The 9491-nt window shown below is 40.6% G+C and overlaps 1 pseudogene across 1 annotated transcript; it reads left to right on the plus strand.

Annotated features, from left to right (window-relative positions):
* Positions 1-4622: 4622 nt before the first annotated feature.
* Positions 4623-9268, plus strand: LOC311620668 (E3 ubiquitin-protein ligase Mdm2-like; annotated as a pseudogene). The gene is made up of 2 exons: positions 4623-4729; positions 7989-9268. The product of its transcript is annotated as an E3 ubiquitin-protein ligase Mdm2-like (transcript).
* The last annotated feature ends 223 nt before the right edge of the window (positions 9269-9491 follow it).

Raw genomic sequence — 9491 nt, forward strand, 5'->3', positions numbered from 1 at the left:
TCAGTTTTAGGATCCCAAAGAGGGTCTACAAGAGAAATCGTTTCTTGCCCTGTTAAGAAATCTCTATTCCTTTCCTCAGAATTATTTATTTCCCTGGCATAGGTAAGAAAGTGATGATTCCTAAATTTCCTTGCTTTTTCTAGTAAATGCTGCCTTTCAGTGGCTGAGAGGGTCAGATTTAATATGAGCATGATGTCTCTCCATGAAAGATCAAATACTTGAATGAGGTTTTGAAAGACCTCAATATATTTGTCAGGGTCTTCTGAGGACTTTCCTAAATCACTTTTAGTTTGTTTCATGTCCTGGGGTGTGAAGGGGATCTGGGCCAGACCCTTTATCTGTGTTGGGGCAAATTAAGGTTGGCTCAATCCTTGGGTGGGAGCATGGCCTCCATCTTCTCCATTGGTGCACTTGGGTTGTTAGTGCCAGGAGCAAATAATTAAATTTATAGTTCCCACCTGCCTTTGGCTTGTTCCATAGAGTAAAGAAAGCCTGGAAATATGGGACTTCCAACTACTTCCTATTTTTTTCTATTGAAAACTTCCTCTGGGGCTAGCTTTAATATTTTTTAGTTGGTGTATGAGGCCAAACCTAAGTACAGAGAACAATCAGGTGTTATTTCTTTAAGATTTGTGGGTCAAACTTATAGGAGCTGTTTTTTTGTTTTTGTTTTTGTTTTTGTTTTTTTTTGTTTTGTTTTGTTTTTTTATGTAATGTGGATGGCATGCTTCCCATTAGAAGAAAAGAAGACAGAAAATGAAGCACAGAAGGATGTTTCTTGTATCCATTGGGCTTGCAAAAGATGTCCTTTCCAGTGGGGCATTCCCCACCTGGCCAAGGCTGAAGGGAAGTCCCACTCTCAAACTAGGAGTGAGGAGTACCTTGCCCACTTAGTCAGTCGCAAACAAGGCTGTCGGGTGGACTAACCACACTTACCACGGCATTGATGACCTGAGCTCACGCAGAGGCCACTCTCCTGCCTTCCCATCTCATGGGGGAAGCATTCATAACCTGTGTTCTGTTCCATTGCCAGCAATTTTCATTTGTATATTTTACCCAGGTATGTTAGGAAGGGGATGCCACTTTCAATATGTACTTTAATAATTCTCTGAAGTTTTAAAAACTTCTTTTAGTTCAAAAATATGACCTGTTTATAAGCCTGCAGTTTAGAGTAAGTCAGAGTCCTTTCTATGGGTTTTCTAAAGACTTAAATGTACCAAAGTAAAGCATTGGCTATCCAAAATGACAAAATTCAAAAGTGCCATGATTGTAGATTTGTTTAAAATGCAATTAATAAAAACCTTTAGTTGTAACATTCTGAGACAACAATCTTCTAGTACAACAACAAAAAATTGTATATAAAGGATAATATGTGGCACGTGGTTTATTGCAAACAGTGTATTGACCATTGAAAAAAATTTAAAACCTCTACTATGTGAAACACAAATATCCAGTGTCACTGGCAGACACTTGCCTTTTTTTCCTGACTGAAAACTTCCTGTTTGAACTTGGCTCTGAATTTGTGTAAGTTTTTTTTTTTTTTTTTTTTTTCTGAAGCAGGCTGAAATTTCTATAACATTCAAAGTATATGTATTTGAATAAAACACTGCTATTAGTTTTTATTTGACAGAATTTCCTCATGTAATTTCAAGTATATTTTATTGATCTAATTTAGTTTAAGACTACTTCTTTTTAGAGTGAGAATAAATCTTTGCATCACCTCAGGGTCCTCGAAGTGTCACAAAGCTGTCTCTCAGTTAAATTCTTGAAATATTACATTTGGAAAAGCAGACATATATACCCAATTTAAAGATGATAAAAAGTTAAACCAGTTTTAACATTTAAAGATTTGGTCCTGACCACAGAATTAACCCATTTTCAATCTGGATAATAAATTATTATATTCTAGTAATGCCACAGAAGTACAGAATATACTTTGAATTATGGAGAAAATGCTGGGAGGTCACGCCTACTTCTTATCTATGCCCTAGCATTATGTTCCAATGAGAGCAAAAACCGTAACTGCCCACCCCATAGCCAACCTCAGTTCCGCTTTGGCTGGCTTGTGTGGGTTTGTGACATCACAGGCAGTTGGAGACCATCCCATCCCCAGCAATACCAAAGCTGTGTAGTGTTTGATGGACACAAATTTCCCCTGCCTTGCCCCTTTCCTAAGCACCTGCACAGGTTTGGCAAGTGCCACCTTGGAACCAAAACAGTAGCTTGTCTGAGTAAAACTTCCCTTTTTCCTTTTTTTCCTTCCCATCTTGCCCCAGGTGGGGGATATAATAGTTTGTTAATTATAGGCAGGTTACAATTTTAGCTAATGGTCTGGCCTTTGTTTAAACTTTCTTGGATTAACATATATGCAACTTCACACATTTTACACTTTCAAATTAGTTTTATAATCTTAACTGAGCACAGCAAAATCACCTTTGGTTATAGTAGCACAAAGTCCACACAGAGCAGAGACAGAGGGCTCCCTCTGGTCATAAAAACAGCAAAGAGCAGACTAAGCTAGCAAAAAATATCAGTAACCAATGTTGCATTACATAAAAAAGTCTCTCAAAATTCAAACTCTACCATGTGTTCAGTCTGTCCACAAACAGCTGGACCCTCAGCAAAGTTAAATGTGCCCTTTATTTTAACAGATTGATCTAAACATTAACAGAAAACATCAATAGAAACATTCTTATACACAATGAGAGGCCAGGTGCACCAATTCATGCACCAGTGAGATCCCTCAGCCTGGCTTGCAGGATCAGGCTGAAACCAGCTCTCCAACATCCCCTGAGGGATCCCAGATTGCAAGAGAGCACAGGATAGGCCAAGGGACCCCACCAGTGCATGATTAGAGCTGGGGAGGGATGTGGGAGGTTGGTCAGCTGGGGTAAGACCATGGTAGGGCTCCTGGACATGCCTGGCCCATCTCGCTCAGTCCCTGCAGTAATCTAATCTGTCAGTCGCAACTTCTGAGCTCAAAGGTCTAACCTCACATGGTACATGTGAGGTTTTCCTTCCCTCCTTCCTTTTATTTTGTAAATATAGATCTTTTACTGTTTTGCAGCTCCCTCATTCTATGGAAATGTACCTGTTGCAGCTTTTCAGCTCCCCTATTCTAAGGAAATATGCCTTCTGCTCTCCAGCCCTGTGTTTCTATATGGTTCCCTTAATTTCTAAAATTGCTAAAATTTCTAAAACTTCCTAAACTTGTCTTTTTCATCCCCCAAAATTCCTGTTTTATTACCCTTCTGAAAACAAACAAAAAAAAATGTGTGGGTATCACTTATTTTTTTAAAAAAAATCTCTTCTTATCAGGTGAATTGGGGCCAATTTGACCAATAAAATATATGTTGCCCTGTAACATGCCCTAGTTGAAAGGGGACAGGTTCTGAACTTAAAACAGCCATTGGTTGTTTAGATACCCCTACAATTTACATAGAAGCTTTACTCCAAGGGAGAGGGAAAGAGAAACTTAGTTGGGTAGGGTTAATAACAAAGTAGCCCAAGTATCTATGAGGGCCTTAGTAACTTCTCCTCTTATAATAATTTCAATTTCTCCTAAAGTATTAGTAAGAAGGGGAAAATATCCTCTCACAGTCCTGGAGCATCCCTATGTTTGTTTCTGTTTTCTCTTTGTAAATCACATTTCAGTTTTCTACAATCTTTCTACAATCTACAACCAGGCCTTCCCCCTCCTCCCCCCCTCCCCATCCAAAACAGACTCCTCTACTGTTAAAGAAAATCAAAGAAGAATAAAGCAATACTTAGAGAGATGGAGTTACATTTATTACACATAGGTCCAGAGGAAAATGTCTCTAAAATTCTGGGCCCCAACATGCAGGAATTTTCCCTATTTATATGTTTTTACTTTCTTTGTCTCCCAAATATAGGGTGTTTCCAGCCCCTTTTGCAAGTTCTTAAAGAGCCCATATGTGCTGGAGCCTTGAGACCTCAACCAGTGGCCTGGCCTGGTGCCAGCACTGATAACCTTGTCTGGGGAAGGTTTAATGGCCTCTCTGAAGTGGGAGTAGTCTTAGCAAGCAAGAATTTACAGAAGCCAAATAGCAGGGTTAATATTTCAAACAGCAGTTTTTATATAAAATGGGTGCTTCACTATAGTTTCACAGAGGACATTATTTAGTAACTCTGTTGCCTTCCTCTCAGAAATTAGTAGGTGTATTAATTGGAAAAGGTCAGAATAACCAGGATTGCATGTTCTAATAGCTAAATTTTTGTGAATCCATCAAGTTTCCTGGATAAAGTTGAGAACAATTGCTGGTTCCTCTCTAGCTGAGACCAGCTTTTTTACCAAAGGGAGCTATTAGAATTCCTCTTCCTATTTTCCTTCAAGTCAATGGTAGTAGAGGAGATAGCAGGGGAAGGATAAAGGGAAAATCTGGATAAGGAATCTCAAAAAGCAAAGGAAAGTGCAGTGTCCTCAGGTGGTAGGGGTCACAATTTCAGTGCCCATTATCTAGCTTCACTCCTCCTGGGGCATGTGTGGGCTTGTATTTCTAGAAGGAGAATACAGCAAGAAGCCAAGCCTCAAGGGCAGTCCTAAGTCCTCTGACCGAGGCCCAGCCACTTCCTACATTAGGAGCCTCCTCTGGACACAGTAGATGTGCAATACCAGTATGTCTGTGCCTACTGATAGTGCTATGAGCACCTCACAGATTCCAGCTTCTGAACAAGATACCTGGATTAGAGAACCAAGATGGAGGCATAGGTAAAACCTATACTTGCTGCCTATCACAACCACATCAAAATTACAACTAAAAGGCAGAAAAACTAGCACCCAGAATCATGGGAAAGATGGCTGAATGGAAGTTCCACAACTAGAAAGGTGAAAAAAGCATATTGGGACTGGTAAGTGGTGTGTAGGCATGGAAGGTTTTGGAACTGGATGTGCTGTTCTTTAAATCCATAGGAAGATATAAGCATCTGCTTGCTCTACATTCCAGTTTCAGGCTAGACTCTGGGTGATATAGGCACATACAGGGAGAAACTGGACTGTATGGCATGGGGACAGGAATGTGAGGGTGACTTTCTCTCAGAGGTGCTTGCAGCTATCATTGTTCTTGCATAGGGATGTGGGAGAGACTGAGGGATCTCTCCAGTGCAGGGCTGATGGCAGCTATTTCTGTTTGCTCTGCCCTGGTGATTCCCGGAGATCCCACCCCACCCAATTTACAACCCCACCCAAGCTGTGCACATTGACTTTTGCATATGAATGGCCTGTCCTTTTCTGTCTAAAACCTGTCAAACTGCAGATGTGTCAGAGAGCCCCAGAGCTCCCAAAAGAAGGCCCAAGGCCCAGATGCAGTGACCTGCCTTGCTTCACATTCAGGCCTCAACTGGGCACTTCCAAACCCCATACAAAAAGGAGGAATCTGCAGATGTCTCTGTAGCTTCTGCTGGGTGGCACCAGACAATGGCTGATATTTCACCTCCTTGGAGATCCAAGAGCCAGTGTACCCTCTGGTCAGAGTGAGACCATACCAGATTACAACGCTTCACATCCATGAGAGACACACTCAAGGGGCAGACTCAGTGAGCACCAAAGCCCCACTGAAACAAACCCTGCCCATAAAGGTGTCTCCTGTGCAATAGATATTTTAGTGTAGACACAGCTGGTCAAAACAGTCTATTGGCCTGGAGGTCAATTCCTTTCAGTGATACCAACAGCAATCAAGGGTTAACTAAAATAAGACTGTGCAAACAGCCCACAAAGGGGTGCACCAAGAGTGTCCACCTCAGGTGACTAGGGAGGCTGAGCCATTGGGTCCTATAGGACACATACCACACAAGACCACTCAATCAACTCAAGGGGACTTATCAGCTACCCAGTACATAGAAACAAACACAGGGAAGCAGCCAAAATGCAGAGACAAAGAAACAAGTCACAAATGAAAGAAATGGATGATAGCAAATACTGGATATAGAGTTCAAGACCACAGTTATAATGTTACTCAAGAATCTTCTAGAAACCTCTGAGAAATTTAGTGAGACCCTCAAGGATATGAAAAAGGACCAATCAGAAATTAAGCATACGCTGACTGAAATAAAGAATAATATACAGAGATTTAACAGCTTACTAGAGGATCCCAAGAATCAAGTCAAAGATTTGAAATACTAAGAAGCAAAAAACAATCAACCAGAAAAGCAAAAAGCAAAATGAATCCAAAATATGAAGATAGTGTAAGGATTCTCTGGGAGAACTTCAAGTGGACCAACATCTGAATTATGGGGTTGCAGAAAGAAGAGAGAGAGTGAGATATTGAACACCTATTTGAAGAAATAATGACAGAAAACTTCCCCACCTGGTGAAATAAATAGACTTACAAATCCAGGAAGCACAGAGAACCCCAAACAAGAGGAATCCAAAGAGGACCACACCAAGACACATTATAATTAAAATGCCAAGGGCAAAAGACAAAGAGAGAATCTTAAAAGCAGCAAGAGAAAAAAAGTTAGTTACCCACAAAGGAGTACCCATATGACTGTCAATAGAAACTCTACAGGCCAGAAGGGAGTGGTAAGAAATATACAAAGTGATGAATAGCAAGAACCTACGACCAAGATTATTCCACCCAGCATAGCTATCATTTAGAACTAGATGCCTTGTGCTCAAAATTTGTGCACTGGGGGTGATTGAGGGTAGGGAAAGAGAAGGGCGATGTCCCTAAGCCCAGCCTGCACCCTCTACAATCTGGGACTCCTTGAGGGATATGGGTAAGTTGGGGCCAATTTGGGACCCCTACTGGAATTGGGCCTAAATGGCAGTCAGACATCCCTCTCACAATCCAGGACTGCTGGCTCCTAACTGCTTGCCTGCCTTCCTTCCTGATTGGCCGTAACTGCTTCTGCCTGCTAGCCTGATCATTCCCTAACCACTCCCATGCCAGCCTGATTGATGCCTAACTGCTCTTCCCTGCAGGCTTGATCACCCCCAACTGACCTCCCTTGTAGGCCTGGTCTCTCCCAATTCCCTTCCCCTGCTGGCCATCTTGTGGTGGCCATCTTGTGTTCACATGGGGGCAGCCATCATCTGTGTTGGAGCGACAGTAAATTTGCATATTACTTTTTTATTAGATAGAATAGAGGCCTGGTGCACGGGTGGGAGCTGGCTGGTGTGCCCTGAGGAGTGTCCCTGGGCCAGGGTGGGAGTTTTCTTGGGGCATGAGGCAGCCTGGGTGAGGGGCCTGTGGTGGTTTGCAGGCCAGAACCCCCCCCCCCCCCCCTCAGTGAGCCAAGAGGAGGCCCTGGTATCAGGGATTTATTTATCTTCTATAATTAAAACTTTGTAGCCTTGAGTGGAGGCCAGGACCGGCCAGAGCAGGCAGGAAGCTTGGCTTCCTACATTGCCAGGAAAATCAAAACCTCATGTTTGCTCCATGGCTGCAGCAATCTTGGTTGGGTTAATTTGCATACTCACTCCTGATTGGCTGGTGGGGTGGCTTGTGGGCTCAGCAGAGGAATGTTCAATTTGCATGTTGCTCTTACACTGTAGATTGAAGATCAGATAAAGATCTTCATAGACAAGAAAAATCTAAAGGAATTCATTACCACCAAACCAGTATTATATGAAATGCTGAAGGGTATTCTTTAAGAAGAGGAAGAAGAAGAAGATAAAAAAATATGAACAACAAAGTGACAACAAATACATATCTATCAACAAATAAATCTAAAAATCAAATGAATAAAAAATCTGATGAACAGAATAAACTGGTGAATGGAATAGAATCAGGGGCTTGGAAATGGGACAGACTGACTGACGATTCTCAGAGGGATCAGTGTGTGTGGGGATGTAGGAAGAGATTAGACAAAGATCTTATATGCTTGTATGCATTACCTATGGACACAGACAATAGGGCAGCGAAGGCCTGGGGTGGGGTGGGAACTTGGTAGAGGGAAACTATGGGGGGAAAATAGTAACATCTGTAATAATTTGAACAATAAAAATTAAAAAAGGAGACCCTCGTTAGACCAAAGCCATTGCTTTTGAAGTTGTTAAAATCTGTTGGTGCACAAAAAGACCCTTATACTATGAAAGAGGTTATATTTTATATTGGTTATATTTTATATTATGAAGAAATGATTATATGATGAGAAGCAACAGCATATTGTATATTGTTCAAATGATCTTCTAGGGGATTTTTGTGGAGTGGCAAGTTACCCTGTGAAAGAACACAGGAAAATATCCACAATGATCTTCAGAAACTTGGTAATAGTCAATCAGCCAAAACCATCAGATTCAGGCATGAAAACAGATGTCACCTTGAAGATGGGAGTGATCAAAAGACTCTGTACAACAGCTTCAGGAAGAGAAACCTTCATCTTCAGATTTGGTTTCTAGACTATCTACCTCATCTAGAAGAAGAATAATTAAATAGACAGAACAAAACTCAGATGAATTATTTGGTGAACATCAACAAATGCACCACAGATCTGATAGTATTTCCTTTTTTTTTTTTAATGAAAGCATGGGGTCTGTGTGTAGTAAGGGAGATATGCTGTGAAAGAAGCAGTAGTAGTGAATCAACTTGGACTTCATCTAATCCGGATCTTGAGGCTGGTCTAAGTGAACAGTTAGGTGATTGGTTGGATCAATATTCAGTTTAAGATTGATTCAGTGTAGAATTTGAAGTTGAGTCTTTCAATTCTAAAGATTATAACCTCACTGAAAAAGGACAAGAACTCTCAGATGAAGATGATGAGGTATATCAAGTTACTGTGTAACAGTCAAGGAAGATGATCCTGAAATTTCCTTAGCTGACTATTTGGAAGTGTACTTCATGCAATGAAATAAATCCTGCCCTGTGATCACATTGCAACAGATGTTGGGCCCTTCATGAGAGTTGGCTTCCTGAAGACAAAGGGAAAGGAAAAGGAAGAATGCCTGAGAAAACCAAACTAGAAAACTCAACACCAATAGAAGAGGGCTTGATGTTCTTGATTGTAAAAGAAGTACAGATTCCCAAGAATCATGTGTTGAGAAAAATCATGAAGATATCACACAAGCTTCCCAAACCTAAGAAAGTGAGGACTATTCTCAGCCATCAACTTCTGGTAGTATCATTTATAGCAGCCAAGAAGATGTCAAAGAATATGAGAGGGAAGAAACACAAGACAAAGGAAATGTGGAATCTAATTTTCCCTATAATGCCAGTGAACCTTGTGTGATTTCCCAAGGCCAACCTAAAAAAATGGTTGCATCGTCCATGGCAAAACAGAACATTTTATGGCATGCTTTACATGTGCATAAAAGCTAAAAAAGAAAAAATGAAAATAAAAAAACCCGAAAAAGAAATAATATACAGACAACCAATTCAAATGATTGTGCTAACTTATTTCTCCTAGTTGACCTACCTATAAAAGTAGAATTATATATTTATAACTATATAACTCTAAAATTTTAGAAATGAAATTTTATTTTTTTACATGTATGAAAACAAGAAATTATCATTGTACAAGTAGATTTGTTTTGT

This window comes from Pipistrellus hanaki (assembly GCF_964339955.1).
Source record: "Pipistrellus hanaki genome assembly, chromosome: 3".
NCBI lineage: Eukaryota > Metazoa > Chordata > Mammalia > Chiroptera > Vespertilionidae > Pipistrellus > Pipistrellus hanaki.